At 48.8% G+C, this 24,277-nt stretch overlaps 1 long non-coding RNA gene across 2 annotated transcripts; it reads left to right on the top strand.

The window, feature by feature from the left end:
• The first annotated feature begins 7,087 nt into the window (after positions 1-7,087).
• Positions 7,088-22,925, top strand: LOC113844476 (uncharacterized). 2 transcript variants are annotated; one of them, XR_011811378.1, is made up of 5 exons: positions 7,088-7,227; positions 11,816-12,609; positions 12,914-13,141; positions 16,495-16,712; positions 17,775-22,925. It is a non-coding gene; the product is annotated as an uncharacterized lncRNA (long non-coding RNA). The 2 variants fall into 2 exon arrangements; XR_005267966.2 differs by having other exon boundaries at positions 16,495-22,925.
• The last annotated feature ends 1,352 nt before the right edge of the window (positions 22,926-24,277 follow it).

The raw sequence follows: 24,277 nt of genomic DNA on the forward strand, positions 1-24,277 counted from the left end.
GACCTGCTGAACCTGGGACACCGACAGGAACGGCTGCTGGGGGGTCCTCCTGGGTGCCTGCTGCTTCTGCACTGCTTCTGCTTTCAGCTGCTGGAATGAGGGTGCCTGCCTGAGTGCCAGGGCGGTTTGTCTTCCTCCATCCCCATCTTGGATGATTTCTCCAGTTCTGTTTTCATTATGATCCCTTGCAGCTAAACCTGGAGGTGACCGCAGTGCATCACACCCATCCCCATCTTCCCACCTTCCTCACCGTACTCTTCCTTCCCCTTCTCACTCTCAGACCTCCACCTGCTGTGTCCGTCTGTCTGCCGAATAGCCAGCACCAGATTTTCAGAATGCAAAGCTGTTCGTGTGGGTAAAAGCTGTATTTGCCACCCAGTTTTGTAGCGTGTAGGCAGGCAGGCTGTATAGCTGCTACTCCTCTTTCCTTCCTCTTCCCTCCTTCCAGTTAGGAAAAAAAAATCATTGTGCAGCCCCTGCATGTTATCCTCCTTCCGATCTCCCAAGGAAAAGGGCTCTGCAGTCCGTGGGGCTGGTCGTGCCCTTGCACACATGGGTTTATTCAGCCAGCGCCCACTCAACGCCTGCTGTCTAGGGGACGTTTGTGGTGCTCTCATGCTCTGAGGGCACAACCAAACAACCTTTAGTGCAGCTACCTGCATCCTGCAGCTGCGAGCCTCAGCTTACCTCTGTGTAATCCCTCCTGGAGCGGAGGAATTTTATATAACCATTCTGAAAAGTTCGATTTAAGGGAGGGGGAAGAAATCAGCTCTACACTGCAGGTGCTTTTCTCCAGGCTCAGAGCAGCAGAAAGGTCTCCTTCACCTTTTGCTCTCCATCACATCACAGGGGAGGATGGACTCAGCTGCCTGGGGTTGCAGCAGGGTGTGCGTGCAGCGGGGACGAGCCAGGTTTCGGAGCGTCAGGCTGTGAAGCAGTGAAAGGATTGCCACCAGCTTCTGAGAAACGCCTCACCTGCGGACCGTCGGCCTCCCTTTGAGGACGCGGTTTCTGTCTGCAGTGCTGCAGGCTGGGGCGTGGAGACCTGCAGAGGAGCAGCTGTGGTCAGCTTTCTCTTTTTTGTGATTTCCCCTTTTTCGCTATGACTTCTTGGCCGGGCTGCATCCCAGAGCTGCGAGGCTGCTGCAGCAGCCTGCGGGCAGCGGCACGTGGAGCAGCACATTCATACCGTGAAAGCAGGCGGAGTGCTGCAGCCTAGCAGCCTTCCTGAGGGCTCTGCCTGCACCTGCCTGTGTGTCTGCCTGCTTATACACATGCTGCTGCTTCAAAATGTTGTGTAGGAGAAGAACGGGTGAGCAGAGTTCAGCAGGGAATACAGAATGGGAAGGCAACAGTGTAAACATAATGGGTTTCAAATCTGGGGCCATCTTACTTCATTTTAAGGAAGCCTTGGGAACATCGCATTTCAGCTGTGGCTTAATATTTGTTTGCCAAAGAGTTATACTTAATTTCAAACACCACATTGTTCCTGCAGAGCACCAAAAGCACTTTATGGAAAGGCAGCAAGCTATTGAATCAGGTTTGAAGCCTGCAGCTTTATCCTTGAGACACTCTTTTTTTTGAGACAGCCTTGGCCTAGACTATTTTAAAGCAGCGACTCTGGGGTTGGTAATTTCTCTTCCCTAGCACAAAAGAGCTCTCTACAGTAAGAGTCAGCTGTACCTGAGAGAGACAGATCTCTGCAGGAACCTATCCATGGCTGTGGCATCCCCCATCCTTTCCCTGAGATGGAGAACCAGACCCTCCCAAACAGACCCTTGGTCTTTCTCACCCAAAGCCCAGCAGCAATGAAGACAAAGCCTCATAAGTGACAAATATTTACTGTGCTGTTTAATGACTGAATGAAAAGCACAGAAACACCTTGATGAGAAGGCTTCTGTGGAGCCCAGGAGGGAATCAGAGCTGCCTCACTTCCATGTACGTGGCACTGACAGCCCTGTGGGCCATCAGCTGCTGGGATCCAGGTTTCCTCATCACCATTTATGATGCATGGACAGCTTTCAGCAGGTTGTGGAGAAGCCTAGTTCTGCTTCTGACAGCGTCAGAGCTAGCAGCCAGAGTCCTTTGCAGCATCAGGATGCTGCAGCACGAAGTCCGCGGGTTTCTGACACCTGCACCCTACAAAACATGGCAGTTTCAGTTCGCAGTGGCTTGGGCAATCACTTTCCATTGCCCTACCTTTATGCCCGCCTGGGTTTTGCTTTCTGTTTAGGGTTCAGGCTCACCCAAATCTCTGAGGTGAAATGAGTTCAATAGAAAGTAGCATGAAAGAGGACACTACCCGGATTTCCTCCAGCCTGGGCCTGTTCTCTAGAAATGTGCATGAAACTTTGAAATTGGAGGCTTGTTCATGTTTTTAATAAGATTGTAAACAAAAATATGAATCAAAACATTTGCTTCCTTCCAAGCAATGATATGGGAATTGACTTAAATGCATGCATGCAGTCTTTAAGGCGTCTTGTCTCCTTCACTCCAAGGCTCCCACCAAATCCTTCGCACAGGCAGTATGAATGAATGCTGTGACTTTTTCCTCCTGAGTTTGTTTCCAACAAACAAACTTCCTTCTTCTATCTATCAGTGTACCAGCAAGTCATCTCTTCCTGTTGGAACTAGGTATCAACCTGATAACCTTTAGGGGTGAAGCCTGAGTTGAAGTCATAATTTATCTGTTGTGTGATTTCCTTTTCTTCGGTATTTGTCCTGAGTGATACAGGTAACCTCAAATTTTCTTGCAGGCCTCTTATTCCTGCTCTCCTGTAGAGAATTTTGGAAGTTTAGCTTTATAACTTTTTATCTTTTTCCCTTCATTTTCTCCCCAACCCCCAGTTGCTTGTGACTGCTGTCTGCTATATTCTTCTCCGTGAGCCCAAGCTGCAGTTCCTGGCAGGGACTCCTGTGCTCCAATAATGTCGTGTACCCGGCCTTTAGCAATACCACTTCTTGACACATTCTGCTTTCTAGAAGCAGGTTCATGCCCTGTGGTTGTTATATATATCCCTGTATCACAACAAAGGGCCCACAGAATGATGCAGCGGATAGGTGACCTGCCGTGCTGACTCAACAAGTTTAATTGGACTTTAGTAACTTTCAAGATAATTAAAATCCCTCCTGTGCAATCTTGCCATGTTCTGGGTCACAAGGATTAAAACACAAGCCTACACATAGCTGGTGCAGACTTCTTGTTCTAATACTTTCTGAGCCCAGTGAGACACTTCTTCTGCACTGACTCAGAAGGAAAAGCACCCTCTATTGAATCAGCACCACCACTTCCTTCCTTTGCAGCCGTGCCATTCACACACTTACCCTGCTCATCTTGAGAGAACCAGCTAGAGCAGTCCTGAGGAAGAAAAAAACAGAGGTGCAGAGACCATGTAGCAAAAAAAAGGTATAGGGTAAAACACATTGGAGGGGGAAGGCAACCCTAATCCTATGCAGCTGATGTCTGTGATCACCATGCTCTTTATTAAGCAACGTAGCTTGGCTGAAATGAAAGTCGCATGAAATGAAAGTGAGCTTAGCATCCTCCCAAGAGCTGATGAAACGCATCATGTCACACTGCTAGGGCACAAGCAGTGGCTATGGGGGCTGCTGTGGAGAAAGGAGCTTTGACCCAAGCAAAAGGGAGCAGCTGCTCTTACCAGGCTCTGCCACCTGATGACTCTTGCACCAGACACAGCCGCCTCAGGGTGTTTGTCATGCCCGGTCACAACAACGCTGTGGTGAATAATTGATTTCCCTTCCCTGCTGCAAAATGCCTGGGCAGCAAGACCCATCCACCAGCTCAGCTCTGCCGGCAGGATAATTAAAAGGTCTCCCTTTTTAAAAGACCCACCATATTATCATGTCTGGCTGTGCTGGCCGAGGGAGCCTGGAGCAGCGCAATCCACACGCCAGGACAGCGTGCAGCAGCAGTGCTGTTGGCTGGTGCATTTTGGTGGCTGAACATCCAGCTCTGTTGTCTTCTCTTGCTTGTTGCTGGAGACTTTACATGCCCTCAGCTGTGATGGGAAATGGGGATCTACAGCTCCAGATCTGCTTAGCCATGGCTGGTACAGGACATGAATCTGTGTCCCTGGTGCAGCCATTCAGCACCAGATTTCATGCAGCCTTGTAGAGAACAGTACAAAGGAATGCCAGACCCAACCACAAAGCTTCACAAGCTCTTGAAGGTCCTTTTGTTGGAATATTGCATCTTTCCAGGGAGTGTTATGGGAGGGGATGAGTTTATAAAGCTGCAAGAATGGTTCGAGCCTGAGTGTCTTCACTTAGCCTCAAACTGATGGCACAGGTATGCATGTGGTGTCCATTATCAGCATCACTAGCCAAGAACATTATCAGATCAGCTGTTTTTAGACAGGCAATGAAACCATCTACTCATCTCCCAAGGTAATAGAAGTGGCTGGGTTTTACCTAGCACAGCTGGGTTTGAAAGAGTCATCAGTGAACAAGTCCCTGAGCACACCGGCTCCCTGCTCACTGAATGGAGCCGTGCTGCTCCAAGGCTATGCAGGACCTGCATGCTAGAGCAGACATAGGGAGGAAGGCTTCATTTCAAGCTAGAGGCTTGATAGTAACACGATTTGACTTTTACTTTTGCTGTTTCTTTAGTATTTTGGCACCATTCTGATTTTTTTTACTTCGTTTTTCTTCATTTCGCTAAACCTCGCAGAATCGTGTGAACCAGGGAGCTCCAAAGCTGGGTGAAATTTTTGCCCCAGGCTCACAACATGTAAGATGCGTTCGTGTGTGTGAGTATGCATGTCTTCATACGCACAGATGAGTCATTCTTATTCTTGCTCGTGTTATTTCCGGGAGGGGGAAGTGAGGTGGTTTGATCCAAGGTAGGGGAATGCAATGCATGGGCCTCTGGCGCGGGGCAGTGGCACACAGAGGGGTTATGGCTCAGCAGAGGGGGGCTGGGGAGTGAACCTGCTGCTGCTTTCCTAGCAAGAGGGTGGGCAAAACAGCCCTGTGCCCCTGTGCCGGGGCTGGTCAGAAAGCAGCAGGCGTGTCTGCTCTCCCTTCCCTCACTTTCTGTATGTCACTGTGGGCAGAGGCAAGGCTCAGAGAGGAAACCACAAGTGGTCTGGGCTGCTGAGTCTCAACAAACAGCAGAATGGGCTCCAGGTGCAGCCTGCTTGCATTCTGAAGAACCTGATGTATTTCTGCCTGTCCCAGGGAAGCATCACTGCTGGCACGTCTGCTGGGACATGCTGTCTTCCCACCCTGTCTCCCATTCCCCCTCCACCACCTTCCTCGGTAGAGGCTGACCTTTTTTGTCTCCTTGTTGTCCCTTCCTATCAAACCTACCTGATGGCTGGCAGATTTAGGGCTGCAAAAAAGGTGCACGCCCAATAAAAACTGACCCAGATTGTCACCCATGATTTGTACTGAGCTCAAATGGGACCGTTCCTGCAGCTCTCAGTTGTTTAATTCAGTGTAAGATGAATTATTTTTAATCATCTCACTCCTTCTGGATCCTGGCTGGGGACAGTGCCGTCTATATTATCATATATTAAAATGGAATGGAGGTTGAAAATACACATCAGCAAAGCAAGCTGTTCCTGGGGTAATTTATGGCTCATCCAGTAGCAGAGACCAGCGAAAATCTTCCAGGAAGGTGTGTCCTGCAGAGAAGGTAAGCCTGAGTCTGCAAGACCAAAGGGTACAGACAAGGTCTGGGATAAACTTTGTAGGCCAAGATCCATCGGTGCCAGCACCTAAGGAATCAGAGGAGGCCAGAAGCCACCCCAAACCTCTGGTTGTCACCCAGGTTGTCATCTGAGAGACCCCAGTGGTGGCCGGGAGAGGAAGAGAGGTGCTGCCGGGACAGCTTTTGGTGACGGTCCCCCAGCAGTGATTTTGTCACTCGGCCTCCCATGTGTGTCAGGTGCCACTGCCTCGGGCGCATGGGCCTTGCACCTCCACGTTGCGTGCCACCCGTGTGGGCTGCCCAGTCCTCTCCTCTTGCCCCATGGCCTGGCAGGCATTACGACACGTGTCGTGTGTGGAAACACTCCCGGCGTTTGGGCAGACGTACTTCTGCTCGTGTCTTCTGGGGCCTCTGTGACTTCTTCTGTCAGGAGACAGCGCTGCCTCCTCACACCGTCCTCCCCAATCCTGTCATTCAGGACTTTGCAAAAGCCATAGTAAGCTTTGTTTTCCTGCTTGTTCCTGGACATCTCTTTGGAAATGTCACAAGCAGAGACATTCCCAAAGAACTCTCAGGTATCAAGAAAGAAACAAAGTCAGTAATCAGCCTCCACTGGGCCCTGAGAGACACTGACTTCCCCGAAGAGGAAGATGAGGTTTTCCTTTGAGGTAGCTAATGGTTGTCTCTGCCTGCTGGGAAGAGGCGCAGGCTGGAGTTTCTTCTGGGTATGAGAGACACCAGTAAGATGAGTAATGCAAAAATCACCATTTGTTGAGGTTGAAGCCGTCACCTCAGTCTGAGGACAAACATCCCAGCTGCGTCTCTCTCTGCAGTACTGGGGAGCACTGGGATCCTCATGGTCACTGGTATGGTCAGCGCAGGCCCAGGGCTGCCCCAGAGTCAGGCAGGGTCTCTGCAGTCACAATACCTGCAAGCCTAGGACCAAGCAACCAAAGCCAGTTGAGAAATTCCTCCTAAAACCTTTCCCAGAGCAGATCTGTCTCTGCAGTGCTGACTAGGTGCCTCCGCAGCAGCACTGAGAGCTGCAGCCTGGGGCAACTGGAGCACCCATGGGGAGGCACCCAAAACGTCGGAGAGCCTTTGGTGGGACTCACCAAAGTGGGACTTTGGTGCCAGCTTTGCTGCCTACTATAGTGGTTTGCCAGAGCAGGGGGTGTTTCACCCGAGCTGTGGAGGCTTGGCCGATAATAACTGGAGGCATGGGAGCATTGATGCAATATGAGCTAGGAAGGTACATAAGGTCAGGACTTTTTAGAAGTCCTGTTTTGTTTTTTCAAGTGACTTACAGAAGATCTGCATTACTGTGCAGATGGACACTAATGGCTTTGCAGATTTTCATGTCATTCTGGAAAGTCCAGTTTACTTTCATTTGGCTGGTGAAGCTTTTTCCAGGCACACAGATAGGAGAAAGGAAATATTTTCATGGACTTATTTCCAAGTGGCATCGGCATCAGCCTTTACATGATTGACAGAGGAGATGCAGAACCTTGACACAGTGGTCTGCTGGTGATCAGAGATGTTCTGCTAATGCGGTAAGCCATGGCTGTGATTTTTCTAGTCTTTGTGAGGGTTAAGGGGAGGTCAGTGCACATGGATGTGATAAGGACACTTGTGGTAGATGTTCTGAACAGCTGGAGAGCCTGGGCTGATGCAACTGCACAAGAGCAGGTAGTTGTGGATGCATAGTGTTCCTGCTCTGAGCCTAGGGCCATGGTAAGAAATGCACATGCTTGTGCATAAGGCCTTTATTACAATGACCTCACCCATATGTATGCATTTTAATCATGCCAGTGAATGCCGGCTGTGTTTATTTTTAATACAGCGCTTGTTTTGATGTTACAATTGTGATGGTGTGGATCTAATGTTGGTGACTCTTCATCTTAGGCCTTAAAATCCAGAGCTGAAAGTGAAAAGGCACTTTGCATTACTTTAAAATACAAAAGGGAATGTCCCTGGGCAAATTAGTCCTTCATTTCCATTCTAGACTGTAGTCAGCTGTCTGCTGCCTGGAGTCCACAGCACACAAGTAGCTCTGGAGGTCACCCGAGGTCCCTTCTCTTGCAGCCTCCCGCAGCCAGCTGATAGGTGATGGAAAGGCAAACAGACTTTCGGGGGAATGTTCGCTTATACCCTGACCTTCAGTATGACCTGAAGGGTAAAACACAGTCTTTGCAAGCCCTGGGTTTTATTTAACACGCTGTTAATTCCCTCTTTCTTGCCCTGGATAGCTCCAAAAAAATCCCCGAGAGGAAAGCCTATACTCTAATTCCCAGGTCTAGCAGGGCTTTCCATTAGCCATGGTGGTGGAGTACTTGTTACAGTAGCAGTTCCCATGAGCTTTTCATAGAGAAGAGGTGTTAAAAAAAAATAAAAGAAAAAGAAAAAAGGCCACTGGAGATGTTGGCAGCCAGTCTGTGTGATGGAGCCCCAGGAAGACCAGGGATTTCTGACTTCAGCCTTGCTCTCTCCTGCATAGTGCTGTTGCTGGATCTGCAGAGATCTCACGGTTTTGTAATGCATGACGTGTGCTGGTGATAGACAGGCAAGCCAGCGAGCTGAAGGCAAGCTGCCAGCCTTCCCTTCACTTTGAATGCCCTTGGCTGTCCTGAGACTCGTTCCAAAACATTTAAATCGCTTAAGTGTGCAGTGATGTGTTTTAATTAATGCAGAAGAAGGGGGCAGTAAAATACAGGTCCCTTCAGTACTAATTCGGCCTGGCGGTTGAGGCACAGGTGCTAGAAAGCCAGCAGTGCCTGGATCTGCCTCTGCCTTATTGCAGCATGCACAGTGCTCAGCTTCCCCTGTCTCTGTGGGGCTGACAGTGCTGTCCTGCTATCAACAGGACACGGGGTGCTGTGGGGAAGGTGAGGTTAGTACACAGGCATTCGTGATACCTTCTTGGTGCTCTGTCTAGGAAACAAGCTCTGCAAAGCAAACAGATAGTTTATTATTAAAAGGCTGGATGTGGAGATTCAGGGCTTCCTGTGACACGCTTTGTGAAAAGTTTTAGTAAGTGGCGGGGATTCCTCCAGAGTCTTCCATCCAAAGTGAAGCAAGTGATAGCATCATAAGAGGAGATTGCTGTTCCCATCACATGGTGGGGGACACACAACCGTCACACAATTACAAAACTTGCCCAACTTGGAAATGTGGCATCAATTCAGGGCTTCACTTATGCAGTCCAGAGGTTCCCTCTTTCATCAGAAACAAACAGACAAACAAAAAACCACTTTTGCAGAGCTCTAGAGAAGGAGTATTTCTGGGTCCATTATTTTCCCCATGAGCACAGTGAGGAAAAGCAACGTGGAAAACTTCCTGGGTCATAATTAATGTAAAAGAGAGCAGATGATTTTGGAAATTGCGATGACAAATGGACTATTAGGGATTACGTGTTGGCTTGGTGAAGAGGCACAGCTTCAGCATCTATGTCCTCGCAATGATTTTTTAACAGAGTGGGCATACCATGACTCGTTCAGGTGAATATATTGCCCACTGCAACGCTGGCACTCCTTCTAAGGAAGTGTTTTAAGCAGTGTCTCGGCCTGCAAAATGGTCAGAAGATCTAACATTAGCTGACCTGGCCAGCTAATCATCCAACCAAATTTGTAAATAAAAGGTCAAAGTCTCAGACAGGTTGCAAACGACTAGGACATGTACTGTGAAAGCTTTCCCTTTAGAAAGCCACCCTAACTGGATCTTCTAAGCTCCTCAGATACCCAGCATTTGAATGGCAGCTAGGAATGGCTTTGATTTTGTAGAAGTTTTATTGGGGAAATTTAAACAGCACCTGCAATTAGTCAGCATGAGTCTTACCAGAATGGTCAGTTCCTTAATTTAATGAGCACTCGAACAGTGATTCATTTCAAAGTGGAACTTGGTTATATTGCTGCAGAAAGAAGAAATGACAGAGGGGAACAAAGAGAATGAGGAAATAGTTGGTTTAGGCTGAAAACAGAGCAATATGTTCCTGGAAGTACACTTTCAGCCCCCGCACAGGCCTGGCCCATGCTGCGGCAGGAATCCCTGCGTACAGGTGGACCGTCCTTCTTAGCAAGGCTCCTGTCTCTCCAGGCCAAAGCTCGGCCAGGCTGCAGGTGCTGCCTAGCTCTACGTGCCAGACTGCGCTCCAGAACCATGCAAGGAGCATTTTCTATGCGTTCCCTTGTTCTGTGAAAGCACTCACAGGTTAAATACTTGCATAGAAATGTAATAATAATGATTAATGCATTCCTGCCCAGGCTCTGGCCATTCTTCTGACATAATCCCTCCTTCTTCGAGACCATAAAGCCTTTGCTCATGATGATGGGTGTTTGGTCCTGCAGCCTGACTGATGTCAGCAGGAGATGAAAGTGTTGCACCTCTTGCAAGGTGAAATCCACCCGTTCTTGACCAAGTGTATGCCTTCCAGAGTAATAAAAGAAGTGTAGCAACTAAGCCTTTAAGTAGGAGATCAAGCAGAGGAATGAGAAAGCGCTCACTGCCTGAGAAGAAGGCCTGGCAAAGCTCACGGTGGTGAAACCAAATGGAAATGTTGCAAACTTTCACCTAGAATAAACAATCCGAATCAGCTGGAAGCGCTTTCCATCGCTCTGGTTCCCAGGAACAGGGTTGCATCATTTTCTTGACACAAGGCTGCCAAAATCTGTAGCGACATACTAGAATCCTACTGATTAGCCAAGTTCTTGGCACACTCCTATTGCCAGAGATTTATTTATCTATTTAATTATTTATTTATTTTTTTTGTGAGAATCGCCGGTAGATTAAATACGGGAGGCAGGCAACACAAATACATATTTATTTGGGTGGAGGAGACTTTTGGCTTTAGGGTAGAATAATGCTTTGTGTTACGTGGCAGCTTTCTGTCAGAGGACCTCAGACATGAAATGCCATTATTAACCTCCCAGCATTGTCTGTGGCAGATGAGACATGCTCCATTTCTCAGATGGGCAAAAGCTGGCCAGAGATATTAGGCACTGGCTGCTCTCAGATCCCCTTGAGTCAATCCTGACTTGCTTCCCCATGGTTCTGAGCTCCCTGCTCTGTGCTTTTATATTAGCCTTTGCAAGCTGCCTGCAGCACTTGCAATTAGTAGGCACACTGGTGGAGGAGTTGGTGGCACACCAGGGTCAGAGCTCAGGAGCTCTGGCCTTCTAGCTGCTCTGCTGCCTGCTGGGTTGTATTTGGAAGCAGGGACAGCATTCCTTAGTGTTTGCACTTCAGAATTATCTTACTTTGAGAAAATCCTTTTTATTCTTTTCTCCATAAATGTCTCCTTCTGTTTCACATCTGTTCTTTGAGCGCTGCCTCATGCATCAGTTTTGGTGGCTGTTTCATCCTTGCTGCTTGCCGCTGTCGGTGCACACACACCCAGCTCTGGAGCACCTCCTTCACCCACCTCGTCTTCACCAGTTCTCCCACAGTGCCTACTTCTTCTTTTTACCCTTCACTGCCTGTGCCACCATCCTCCGGTTGTTCAAGGCAGCCTTTATACACACTTCCTTTTTCTTTGAAACTCGAGCAACGCAAGAAGTGTGTGCTTGGTAAAAGTGACACGGCAATGGTGAGGTTTCCCTCTCGCTCTGCTCTTTCCTCAGTGTGGCTTCCTTTAGGAATCCTGCTCATAACTTCTTGCCATTTGCAACAGGATCCCAGGAACCGAGCAGCAGTGAGATACATCTGGGGCTAAGCTTGAACTGGAAGCCAAGTGCAGACAGGCATGCTGGAGAGGAGGGGAGGGAAGCTCAGACATAGCTGGACATCCAGCAAGGCTTCGCAAAGCCAACTGGCAACACCATCTTCCAGGGGCCGTCTGAAATCACAGATAAGTTAGAATCAGAGATTTCAATGCAAACACTCATGAACTTTGAGAAGGGTCAGGTCCAGACGGGCTCCAGCTGGACTCCAGACCCTGATAAGAGAGTTCCTCCCGTGGGCCTCGAGAACATCTGAATCCTCAGCAGCCACTCGGCTGACCTCTCCTTCCCAGGTCTCCGGGCTTTTTTACCCAGTTACTAGGTCATGAGCTTGCAGGAGACCCACCCACTTGGGCCTGTTGGTTTTCACTGGTCCAGGGACATTTTTCTTTCTTCAGGGAACTCTGCAAAGCATTTTTTCTTGCAGGAGGGGAGGAGATTCAGCATGACTCAATGGTGTTTAAGAAACGGGAGACAAATGAGGAGATCCTAGAGGTACTTCCTTTCTGAATAGCTCAGAGATTAGTAACGCTTTGCCATACCTGTAAATAGTTTGTGTGCAGACACGAATGCCAACAACTTCTCTGGAAAGCTGCACCTCGCTAGCCCTTGTTTTCGAAGAGCGTTTGTGATTTTTCAGCAACCACCTACCAAAGCCAAGAGAAAATAAAAAGATCCCTGACCTTTCACTGCTCTGATTTCCTAATCATTTGGACACCTTTAATCCTCGCCTCAGTCACAGGGCACTGTTGTGTAACACAGCCACAGTCCAGGAAGGGCCTGGCACAAGACAAATGCTGGACATGGAACATCCTTGGTGCAAAAAAAAAAAAAAAAAAAAAAAAAGAGCTGTGCAAGGGGTGTAAAGAGGAGAGCATGTCTGGGGGCTCACAGCAGCATAAGCTGTATTTATGCAGTGCTTGGGGATCGGTCAACGCATGCAAGGTTTTTGCTTGTCACCAAAGTGGCCATGCAGAGTGGTCAGACAAGTCGGGCAGCGAACGCATGCACATTAATATTTGCTGTCACTGAGGTTGCAAAACAAAAGCAGACAGATCATTTCAGGACTTGGCCTCCTTATCTCCACCTACCACAGCCTATAAAGTTGCATAAGAAAACAGGACAGCATAGGAAGAAATTTGAGGTGGAAACCTGAAGAGAAATGAAGCAGATGCGGCGACACTGAATGGCAAAACTCCCCCCCCAGAGTGGGATCATAAGGTAATGGCAAAGTAGTTCTGTGCATGTCTCAAACCCTGACTTCAGATCCTGCCCAACTTAGGCCAAAAGAAGTTAAAATTAAGGAGGCTTCTTTTGTGGTTTGTCAAACACTCTGTGATTATGGACACTCCAAAAGCTCATTCTGCTGAAAGACTCGAGGATGTGCACCCTGCTGGAAAACTTCCTTGTTAAATGCACATAATTCCAGTATGCAAAAACTTAATGACTGAGAAAAAGAAGAAGATGTTCCCCTTGTGGTTTGGTGGTGACAAAAGGGTTAATCATCTCCCGACGCTCCCGACAGGGTCACACTAAAGCCCATGGAGCAGCGCGGTGGGGACAAGCCCTGCAGACACGGGGTCCCTGCGGAAATCCAGCATGCGGCAGAGGAGACAAAGGCACTCCAAAGTACCTTCTGTTGGAAACCCTGGCTTCATTTTCAGAAAGCAAAGAGATGTTGTTTGGGAGACACAAGCATCTGCTTAGTGACTTCTCGGTGCAGGGGACAAGCAACTCGCTGGTGTCTTGCCAGGTAAGCTGCAAACAACATTAGGTCACTGCAAACAGCTTTCCTTGGGCTCCATCTGTCAGATAAGGACCGTATCACTGGCACGATGTTTGTGATGCCGAGCTCTCCTTTGCTTAACGAAGGCCAAATGTGAAGCTCATTAAGGAGAGAACCTGAGACGCCCTCCCTAGACCAGCAGCAGCTGACTTGCTGCCGTGGGCTGGTTTAATCTCCTATTAGCTCAGGTCAAAACGAGCTGCGTGGAGAAATACCTCTGTCACGACATGTCAGACCTGCAGAGCTGAGTCCCAAGTGCAAAAGCTGCTGGGGGCCACGGGGTGGTTCTGGCTCCGAGTTCCCCGGGGCTGATGATGTGTGAGCGGCTGCGGGCAGCCACGGCGTGCTCTGCAGCCTTCTGTGGGCTCAGCCTGCAGCAGACAAGCGTGTGGTACAGCCTCACCAGCCTCCGAGCAGGCCCTATTTAAAGGCCATTCAAATACGGTGGTGTCCAGGAAGACGTGTAGCACCTAATAGTGGTGGAGATTAAGAGGAGATTAAAAGAAAAGTCGTGATTCAGCCGTGATTTTCATGGCGAGGAATGATGCCATGGAAAACATCAAGGAAAATGAGGTGGAATGGGCTGCCATTAGCAGATTGCTTTATTTATGGCTATTGGGTATTGCTGGTGTGCCAAATCTTAAATTTATTGGGTGCCACAGATTTCTTCATTAAAATTGTATTACCAAATTGTTGTTTGTTGCAATTTGCAGTGACCCTCTCCTTAGCTGTTTTTATTTTTGCTGTATGTGTGTGTATGACCCTGTAAAAACAGGCCGGTCTGTGGGGAGAAAGTAGGTTTTTAGCCAAAAGTGTGCATTTTAAATGGCGTGACTGATCTTCTCCGAGTTCCCTCCTCCCTCTCCTCCATTTTGGCTTTGTGCTTCACCTCTCGGGCTGCACCGCCGTGGCTCCAAACCCTTCCCGTCCCAGTTATTAACGTTAAGCTGACAAGCTCCAAGCGAGGATTTTCAGGTGTCTTTATAACAACTCGTGCTGGCTGCTAGGTGTTCCCAGGAGGCTGCAGATCCTGGAATCTTCCACCCTGGCAATATGCCCAGCCCATCGCAACTGCGACCTTACCAAGATCTCAGCACTGGGATTTTGCAGCTGTTCAGATCTCTCCAGATACCACAGCAAATGGTTTCTGCTCTCTGAGTCAGCCGGTTGCTGCACCCCAGCCCTTTAAGGTTTTCCCACTATTCCTTACCAGAACCACCTTCAGAGCTGGTCTCCTTGGGATGGCGATGGAGCAATGAGTGGAGTTGGGCAACTGTGTCACTTGCCTTAGTTTGCTAATGTCAAGGCTTTTGGCAAGCTGGTCTTTAGGAAGGCACACAGAGACGGCAGAATGGTGGAGGGCTGGGGTCTCAGAGCTGATGATCAGATCAGCAGCCAGCTCTGGGCACTGGCTGCGATGTACAGAAATCACATCAACCCTCTTCTCTCAAGGTAATGAGATCAGTTATCTGATGCTGCTTGTATCCAAATTGCATTCAGATAGTTTTATGCTTCACAGGCTGCTGGATCACAGCGATAGTTATACAAAGCTGGCGATGGCTGCAGGACAGAAACAGCTCCCCTGAGCCCTGCTCCTTCACACCATGCTCTCCTCTGATGCACATTCACATGCTGTAGCACCCTACAGCAACAAGCACCCCTAGAGTTCAGACTGTGGCTTGTCTGATCATATCAAGCCATCGAGATTTACAGTCTCCTCTCTCTTCTGACCAGATGTAATAATAGCAAGAGCAGAGGTTCTCACCACAGCAAGACAAATTTCTTTTTCAATGACATGCCCATCATCAATCCCTACAAGTAAATTTTTTCGTTTAGAAGCTCACGAGTACATCCCATACCGTACACTCTGTGCTGCTCTTTTGCATAACACTTCCTAGCTTGTCTGTACCTAGCCCTGGGCTCTCTCAGGTCTTTTCTGTCCTCGGGACAGATCTCTGAGACCTGCAGGATCTGTCTCAGGTGTCGCTCAGTTATAAGAAAGGAGGCTGGCTACACTCAGGTTCATTATTAGGTTTCACATATTGCGTGAGGTGGGACCGAGAGGTTTGTGTTTGATTTAATAATATTTTTTGCTGTGATTTGGAGCACTCAGAGAGCAGCCGGGCTGCCAAAGCAAGCTGAAACAGGCAACACTTGAGACATTCAGGTCAGGGAGCACGCTGTTAGCCCATCTCAGCAGGTGTGATACCGTCCTGCCACCATCCTGCGCCCATCAGCACGTAGTCCTTCCTTTTGATCCAGGGCTTCACGAGACACAAAGCATCTCTCAGTGCAGAGAAAGCTCTGTGGCGAGACTTTCCCTGTGCTGACCTCTCCTGTGGGGTTTTTGTGCCTGAGACCAGCAGTCTGTGCAGGGGCACGGGACCGTACCCACTTGCAAGCAGCATCTCCCAGCCACTCAGGTCCAGGGCAGAGGATGCAGAAGGGCCCATCCTTCAGCTCTTGGGTCTTCAGTTAGTCTTTCCTTCTGACTCCAAGCAAAGGGCTCTTTCCCAGAGCTGCTCCCCATGGTACTGGAATCTAAACAATCCTCCTAACTAGCTTTCAGACAAAATCAGGTTACGGGGTTCCCCTTACCATGCACACACACTTGGAGGATTGGGAGCAGAGCTTTCGGGGGAAGATAAGATGCTGCTCTGTTAATCAGAAACACGGTGAATAGCATTTGTTATGCTTTTGTGAGGCTGTTAAGTATTTCTTTTCCCTTCTTATGACTCTTCACCATACCTTTCTGCCGGTGGAAGGCACCTGGCTCTCTAGACTGCCATCCACAGACCAGCCGACGCACATGCACACACCTGCCTCAGGATGAAAATGAGGCATGGCATCTATTGCCAAAGAAAGGTTTCTTCAGTACCAGAATTACTAAAACTTCCTTAAGATATGCAGGAGTGCTTCCAGATTGCAAAATGAAAATCGCTGCCCGGAATCCTGAATTCAAAGTAGGGAAATATCCCTTTAAAGAAACCCATTGGCAATATGACTAAAGGCCTTAAGGCCAAGCTGATCTTCAACACAACTCCACTGAGTCAAGAAAAATACACCAGGGATAAAGTTTGGCCTGATAGTGAAAACCACAGGCAAGTGAGAATGATTCCCACAATCAAGCTGATCTGAAAAATGCAGTTAAATTTTGCCCTTAAAGGAATCATTTTCCTAACAATAATGGATAAAATGAAATGCTTGTCAAAATTATTACAAGCATATGGGGATGAGACGATCAACATTTTATGAATTATTTCCCTCAGCAGCAGTATGTTTGCTTCATTCTTTAGCCATTCTTCTTTCTTTAATTCCAGAGCTTGTGACCTTCCTGCTGGCTCTTCTAGATTTACTACCTGCCCTGTTCATTCTTGCCTTGCTAGAGCCACACAGATGATGTGTTTTGGATGCTTAATCCCAGCTTTGCCACTGCGTTGATGTGGCATTTTTTTGAGTATTTTTTCGGGCCAGTATCCTTCAAGTCCATCTCTACTAGTTTATCAATACTTGAAGTGGCCCCCAGGCAATGCTAAGGGTAAGTATCTGATATTATTTTCCAGGACTGAGTCCTTGGTTCTCAGCCTAACACTTTGCAAGGATACCTAAACGAAGATGCTGGTTAGGATGAAGACAAAACTTTCTCAGAAAGCTGTTTTGGAATGTGGGACTTGCTTCCCAAGAGAGGAGAATGAATGACCACAGAATTAATCTCTTTCAAAGCTCTGTCCAAAACTCATTTGTTGTGTTTAACTTGTTCTCAGCAAGTCCTAAACACACGCTCAGAAACAAAGAGTGGAAAACTCAACTGTAGTTGTTCACAAAAGCAAACAAAACCCAAACAGGAGCAACTTGCCAGTGTGCTGAAAAGATTGCTACCAAAACAAAACAAAACAGAACAAAACAAAAACTTCTATAAAATAATTATTTTTTTTCACTTAAAGTACTGAAAGGAAAAAAAAAAAAAGAGAGAGAGAGAGAGAAAGAAAGGAGAAAGGACAGAGGTGTTTGTTTGTTTGTTTGTTTGTTTGTTTTTGGAAGTTTATCAGTTTGGGAGGGGTTACCAAGAACTCCAAGGCTTTTTCATTGGCTTTTGCACCCTCTTGTACCTTCCAGGAGGCATCAGGCCATTTGAATTTTATTCCTCTTCCTTGGTTATGTAGTTCTCAGTCCCAGAATTCATGGGTGTGCGGGAGGGCTGGAGACTCCTGCCTGATCCCCAGCACTTCAGGTATTCACAGATATCGCTCCCACACCTCTGTGTTTAACTCATGTTTGGCAAAGTACAACGTGATCTAAATCAAGCAGCCCAGGAGGGCAGCCAGCTTGGATTTGAGGGCACCACGAAATGTGAATCCTATCCTGGACCTGGAATTCTTCCCAGAGATTAAGCATCTTCACTGATAAACACATGCTACTTTCTTACTCGAAATTACCAAGCTGTAGTGTGCTTGTCGTGGGGCTAAAGACCCCTTTCCTACCAGCATCGCTTCCTGAAGGTGCTTGCACACTCTGTCATAACATCACCTCTCACTTTGCTTTTGAATACATTTAGCAGATTGAACTCCTCAAGTCTCTCAACTTCCTTTTCAAAATGCAGAGACCAACAATAACAGGGAAAATATTTGTCTGGTTAAGACTGGCTGGAAGCAGCCCTGGTCCATCCTGCAGTTGGCTGTTCCTCCATCTGGAGCTCCTGGGAGGCCCCTCAGCTGCAGCAGCACACTGGAAACACAGGTTGGGCTGCTTGTCCGTAGCATCCTATCCCAAATCCTGGCTTTGCTTTCCAAGATAAGGATTGTCCCTCTGTGCAAGTTGACTGTGTCCCTTGCTCCTCCACACGGGGCTGTCACGCTGCCCAGTGACCTGGATCTCCCCACACCGCTGCCCCGGCCTCTTCACCAGCTGCTGCTCTGCCTGTCTGGTGTCACTCGCAGGTTTTGGCAGCCCTTGTTGTGGCTCACCTTCCACACCGTTGATAAAAGCATTGAAAATTATTGGATGCCCTATCAGTCCCTGAGGCTCTTCTCTGGAGAAGCGCCCGGGGACTGCTCATTTGCAAGGTCTTTAATCTCACTGGTCCCTAAGCCACAGAACATGCATAACGTTGATGTTGGATATCCTTACTTGTTGCTAGAACGTGCTAAGTCAATCACCTTGCCAAAATCTGTCACATCCACAGAGCTGCTTTTCCCAGCCCAACTTTTAACCTCTCCAGAGAACACAGAGCTGTTTGAAAAGCTTGATTTTGATGTGAAAAGGCTGAGCCAACAGCCATAAATAATAGCCACAGCTTTTAACTCTGCTCAGTTCACTTCCCCAGCAGCTTTTCCACCATGTTCTCTACAACTGGTTTCATGCTATTGTGTACTACAGCTTTGCTTTATAACCTGTTTGTGATTTGGAAGGTGCTGTGCTCCACTCCCCCATCGTCTGTCCTAATGAGCCAGGTAAGGTCTGAAAGGGGCAGAAATGCTCCAGTGTGATTTAGCTGCTGTTTACAAGCAGAGGTGGGGGGGGTCTGGGCTCTCGGAATAGTGTGAGAATTTTCCTTTTTCCTTTTTTAACCACTTTTACTCCTCGTCAAGTGCTTTCAAGACCCAGCCTCAGGCTCGATTTATTTTTGCAAGGCCATTTATAGCCACTGTGTCTTAAAGCAAAGAAGAAAAAAAAAAAAAGAGTCTGATCTTATTTTTAAAGAAGAAACCACGCACACGCAGGCTCTGTCGCAGTTTGCTCACTTCTTGGTGTCCCACAAGATCCTCCCCGCCGTGATAGTAGCGTATCGCCCTGCTCCCCTTACCGACCTTATATAACAGCGCGGGGTGGAGGCTCTGCTGCTTTCGAGGCTGAAGCATGGAGAGCAACAGCTTCACAAAATTTGCCAGGGCTGGGAGTGGCCCGCCTTGGAGTAACCCACCTGAACTTCCAACTTGCTGCACCCTTCGGTTCGATAGTTTTTGTGTTCACAAACATCTGCAATAAACGTTGGAGAAGTGTTTCTTAAGCAACCATCTGCCTGCATCCAAGCACCCAGATTTTCCTTTTGGCTCTGATTTGGTGCTTCTTCCTGTTAGTTTTCCTTTCCAGCTGCTCTGATAATGCAGCGTTTTAAATTAGCAGCCTCTCCTCTTGAATTTGTAAGCATTTACTGAGCTGTTGTTTGGTTAAGGGACCAGACAGAGATGTACACCAAACAGGAAGGGATATGGTGGGTTTGTGGTCAGAGCACAAGGCTCTGAATCAGGAAATGATCAGAATCAACTTCGAGAGATGGGTCCAGCCCGCAAAGCTCAGTTCTGCATCTGCTTCTGCACCGAGCTCCGAGTGCCCTGGTATTTAGGCTGATTTTGTTTGCGGCTGCTGCGCGGGGCTCACCTCTTCTTTCCCTGGATTTCCGCAAAGCAAGCGTTTATTAAAGGCAGATTGCCAGACTGCAAGGAGGCTCAGTGCAAAATTAGCTGACTGAGTGCCTTCCTGGCGGTGAAACAGTTTGGGCCCCGTGGACATCACTTGCCTTGCAGGTGTCAGGGGAACTTTCCCAGCTTGTCTCCCTAGACGTGCTGTGCACACGCAGCCTTAGCTCATCCCCGAGCTGGAGGGAGGCAGCCCCAAAGCTGACGGCATCCCTCTTCTCTGAGCTACCCGTGTGCATCGAGCCGCAGCTATCTGCGAGCAGCAATAACAAATTCCATCCCCGCTGAACAGCACCACAAATGATGTACAATATCTGATTCCCAGATGGCAATGTTAAGAACAGAAGGCAACATGTCTGGGAAAGTACCTGGGGCATACCTGAACAATAGAAATAATAGAGATGTAAGAAGAAGATAGATTTTTTTTTTTCTGATATATGCATGCCTTGTGATCACTCAGGAAACAAACAAACACCTTTTTTTTTTTTTTTTTTCTTTTTCTTTTTTTGTCAAGCAGGAAACAGCCTGAATGAATAGAAACACTGTCAGAGGTCTAGAGTAAAAGACTTGAAATAGGTGAAAGGTTGGTAGCATGAGCAACGTGCCAGGCTTGTCTGCTCCCGATGTCTGTGTCGTGCATCACGTGAACACATAAATCCTTGGAATCCCTCACCATTTGTTTGGATACCAGCAGACTTGAGTGTGCATCTACCTCGCCGGTGACTTGAAGGATTATTCTTATAGGACAGACTCCCCCTGCTAGGCTGCTTGCACGCTCGGGAACACACGAGGCTTGGGATGGGTATTTACACACAGGTTTTATTCTAGGCCCACTTAGGGAAAGGACTTAGGAATGAGGACTAACATGAGGAAGAAGTGGCTGCCTTGTCTCAGATGTTCCAGTGGCTGAACATGCTGCAGAATGGGGTGAAGCTGGTGAATGTTTTCTGAGATAGCAGCGGAAAGAGCAGGGAGATGGGGATACCACCCCGATGAGCAGCAGGCAGCTTCATGCAAGCGCACCAGCTTCTGCCTCTCCAGTCTCGCCCCGCCTGCATTTGTTCCTCCTTTGCCTGATGGCACATCTCCCCCACACAATGGCATGTAAAATCTAATCTCTACTGAAAGCTCTGCAGGGCAGGAACTCACACATTCAGATCCAAATAGGCTACTCATGCCTTTTTAATTTCACTGGATCAGAATAACAACAGCAAGGAAATAAAGCAACAGCCAAAGAATCAAGTCAGCGCAGTGAAACAGGTCCCTTCCCTGCCTTACGAGTTACATCCACACCACCCCGATGCTAGCGGGAAGTCTTCTAGTCACAATCAGTAAATCTTTCCCTTTTAAGCATCCCAGAAAGCTCTCAGCCACCAAGGAATGGCCACTGATGTCCACTAACTCCCAAAGGCACACGGAGCGGCACCACGCTGAGAAGCATCCCAGGGCACGAGGGGGCCGGGGAGCCCCTCTGTGCCCGCCCGTGGTCTGGGAAGAGCGAGCCTGGGGTTGGTGCACTCCCACGCACATCTGCACCCCAGGCTGGCACGATGCTGATCTCCCCAGACATCAATCCTGCTGCCATCTGGATGACAGATCTTGCACAAGAGCCGTGCCATTACATAAGGCCGGGGCTGTTTACAACTTCCCGCCCAGCGCACGCCCGCCGTGTGTTAATCAGGACGGTTCGCAGTCAGTCCCGGAGTAAACAAACGCAGCTTCACCAGCAAACACAGCACCACACCTCTTCGCTCCAGGTGTGCGTTTTGGCCCACTGTCTGTTTCTCCATAGCGATTAGGGACTGGTATTTAAGACAATTTCTTAACAGGACCTGGGATCGGTGGTTTATCTCCTCATTAGCTTGGTAATGTCATTAATTAAGGTTATGTCAACGGACATGATGCCACAGCAGATGGGTGTTATCAGTGGCAACAGCCTTCCAGGGTTTGTGTTCGCAGCCTGCCTACTGCGATGCGCCATTAGCATCCTGCCCAAAGTGGGGACCTGCCCTTTCCCCACGCTGCTGCCGAGAGCCCTCTCCGCAGCCAAAGCGTCTTGAGGCAGGCTCCAGAAATCCCCTCAAAAGTCCCTGTGCTCCCGAAGCAGCTCAGAGTGGGGAACCATGAGCACGGGGGGAGTTACAGAAGGGGCGAGGGATGCACACGGGGCTCCTGATCATGTGCGCCCTAGGCAGGCAGCGAAAGCAGCCTTGTGGCCTCTTCCTTTGTCCTCCTGCTCCTGGGACTGGGCTTCCTCATGGTCCTATTCAGCAAGATGAATGCCCTAAGACCCCCAAACCACTTCTGAAGGGCAGGGATGGTCCCGGTGGTGCTGCACAGCCTGCAGGGCCTTGAGCCATGGCACTGATCCTGGTGGAGGAACGGTGCTGTCGTCGCCTCCTTCCTCCCCCTTTTGCACCTAACGCTGCTTGTTCGGCTGGCTCTGCATTTCAAGCTGAGAAAATTAGCACGTTAGTGAGAGATGTGGTGGACTCTGTCCCGTGGCGTTAACAGCAGGGCTGGGTACTTCAGAGCAAGCCGGCTGGCAGGGCTGGCAGGAGCCGGGCCCAGGCCCGCACGCAGGGCAGTCGTGATGTTGGATTTAAAGCGTTCATATCATGAAATCCATGAACCTGTGAACTGTGAGGCTTCAGAAGAGAAAAGGCAGCGAGTTTACAGAATCACAGAATCACAGAATTTCTAGGTTGGAAGAGACCTCAAGATCATCAAGTCCAACCTCTGACCTAACGCTAACAGTCCCCACTAAACCATATCCCTAAGCTCTAGGGATAGTTTAGCCTGCCTGCTCACACTATACTCTTAGAGGTAGCAGGAAAGTGTGAAGACCTTTTGGAAACCTTCTTCTTTCTCCTCTTCTTACTCTAGAGGACGTAAGGTTAAGTCGAACACGCTTCTGGGCTAAGTCCTGCCCTAGTCCTGTACAGGAGCCCCAACGTACCCCAAAGCCTCGGTGCACTTTAAATACACGTCAACAGTAGCATGTGCTGGCCAGCAGTGAGTTTAACAGCGGTCCTTCAAATGAATGCAGTTTTAGTTGTTTTCCTCGGTTGTTTGAGGTCACTGTTCCCCCGCCCTTGTTAATAAAGATGTGATTAATGACTCTTGGCAAAGATGCCGCCTGAAAGAGCCAATGCTTTAGGAAAAGCAAAACCAGTTTTCAGGTATTTTCTTTAAGGTTCATCTCAGAAACACACAAACACATTTCAAAGCACTCGTAAGACACACTTGACACCCCCCTCGCCCCGTCTCCACCCCCCGCAGACACACCGCCATTCATAACCCACATAATTATTTTCCATCTACCTGGAAGGGAGCAGGGTGGGCAGCGCAGAGCTGTGCTCGCCACGCTTCCCCGGGCGGCAGCGGTGGCTTTGTGCTTGCTCTCCCCACGCTGAGCAGCACCCGAAACTCCTGGGTGAGGCCCCAGAGTCCCTTTTTAAATAAATCGCAGTGGTAAGGGAAAAAAGAGAATGATTAGAATTGTTTCCTTTGAGAGTGCTGGGCTCACGTTTTCAAGCTTTTTTTTTTCTTTTTTTTTTTTTTTTTTTTTTTTTTTTTCTGTGAATGGTGAGGCTCAGAAACACAGGCGGTTAAACACAGGGACAGCAACAGCTGAGGTTTTCACAGCCAGGCCCGGGGCAACAGAGCAGGGCCTTGAGGGAAAACACTAAAAATTGGGATGTGGGTGAGAAGCACAGTACAAATTTAACAATTAAAGGAGCGCTGCTTCCGCTGAGCAGCCACTTCTAGACGGGCCCTGGCTCATACAAAAGCTTCACATAGCTTAGCCTTCCCAATAGATGCTTCAGTCTTCACATTTGTGAGGTTTAGCTGCACCACGGGGGCCAGAAGGGATGTCTGGGGAGGGGTGGCTGCTGTACAGAGCCAGCAATGCTCCTGAATGCTCGTACACGAGGTTTTAATCAGTGCTGTGAATTAGCACCACAAGAGTTAGGACCAGATGCTCGTGTCTCAGCCCATGAGGGTGCAAGACCCCTGTGCCACGAGGATCACACCAGCCCCTTTGCCAAGCTCCGAGGCTACGAGCCCACCTGTCCGAGGCATTGCAAACACAGGGTGCTCTCAGCATCTGCAGCATCTCGATGGAGAGCTGGGGATGGCTCTCGAGTGTCTCGGTCCAGGCACGGGCACCCCATGTGCCTCTTATCGTGCTCCATGGGGCCACTTGTGCAGCTTTGCATGGGGAAGGGGAGGCTGCAGCACGAAATGTGCTGCGCCCACAGCAGCACGCGGAGCTTGGCAGGACCGGTGTTTTTCCAGCTGCAGGAAACTGTACTGGGGAAAGCCAGTTTGAATGAATCTCTGACATTTTATAATCCCTTGGAAAGAAAGGAGCGAGTGCTCCAGTGCGAGCTTGTCTCCAAAGCTGAAGCAAATCCTTTAAATTAGCTGGACACTCAGAGTAAGGGCGCAGAGAATTTCCCGTTGCTTTGTGCTTTCCCCTGCAGGCACCGAAGTGGCTTAAAGCACCGCTAAACCCCAGGCAAGCAGGAGCAGTGTCTGCAGGCTTGCCACTGGGGTTCTGGACTGGCCCAGTCTAAGCAGATGGTGAACTGGCAGTACTCACAAGAAGATCCTGATCCATGTGCTAAAGCTTCCCCAAAATTGCTGTGGGTGGCTCTAATTATAACCTGTGTCCTACCGC

Source organism: Anas platyrhynchos, chromosome 9 (genome assembly GCF_047663525.1).
Source record: "Anas platyrhynchos isolate ZD024472 breed Pekin duck chromosome 9, IASCAAS_PekinDuck_T2T, whole genome shotgun sequence".
In the NCBI taxonomy this organism is placed as follows: Eukaryota; Metazoa; Chordata; class Aves; order Anseriformes; family Anatidae; genus Anas; species Anas platyrhynchos.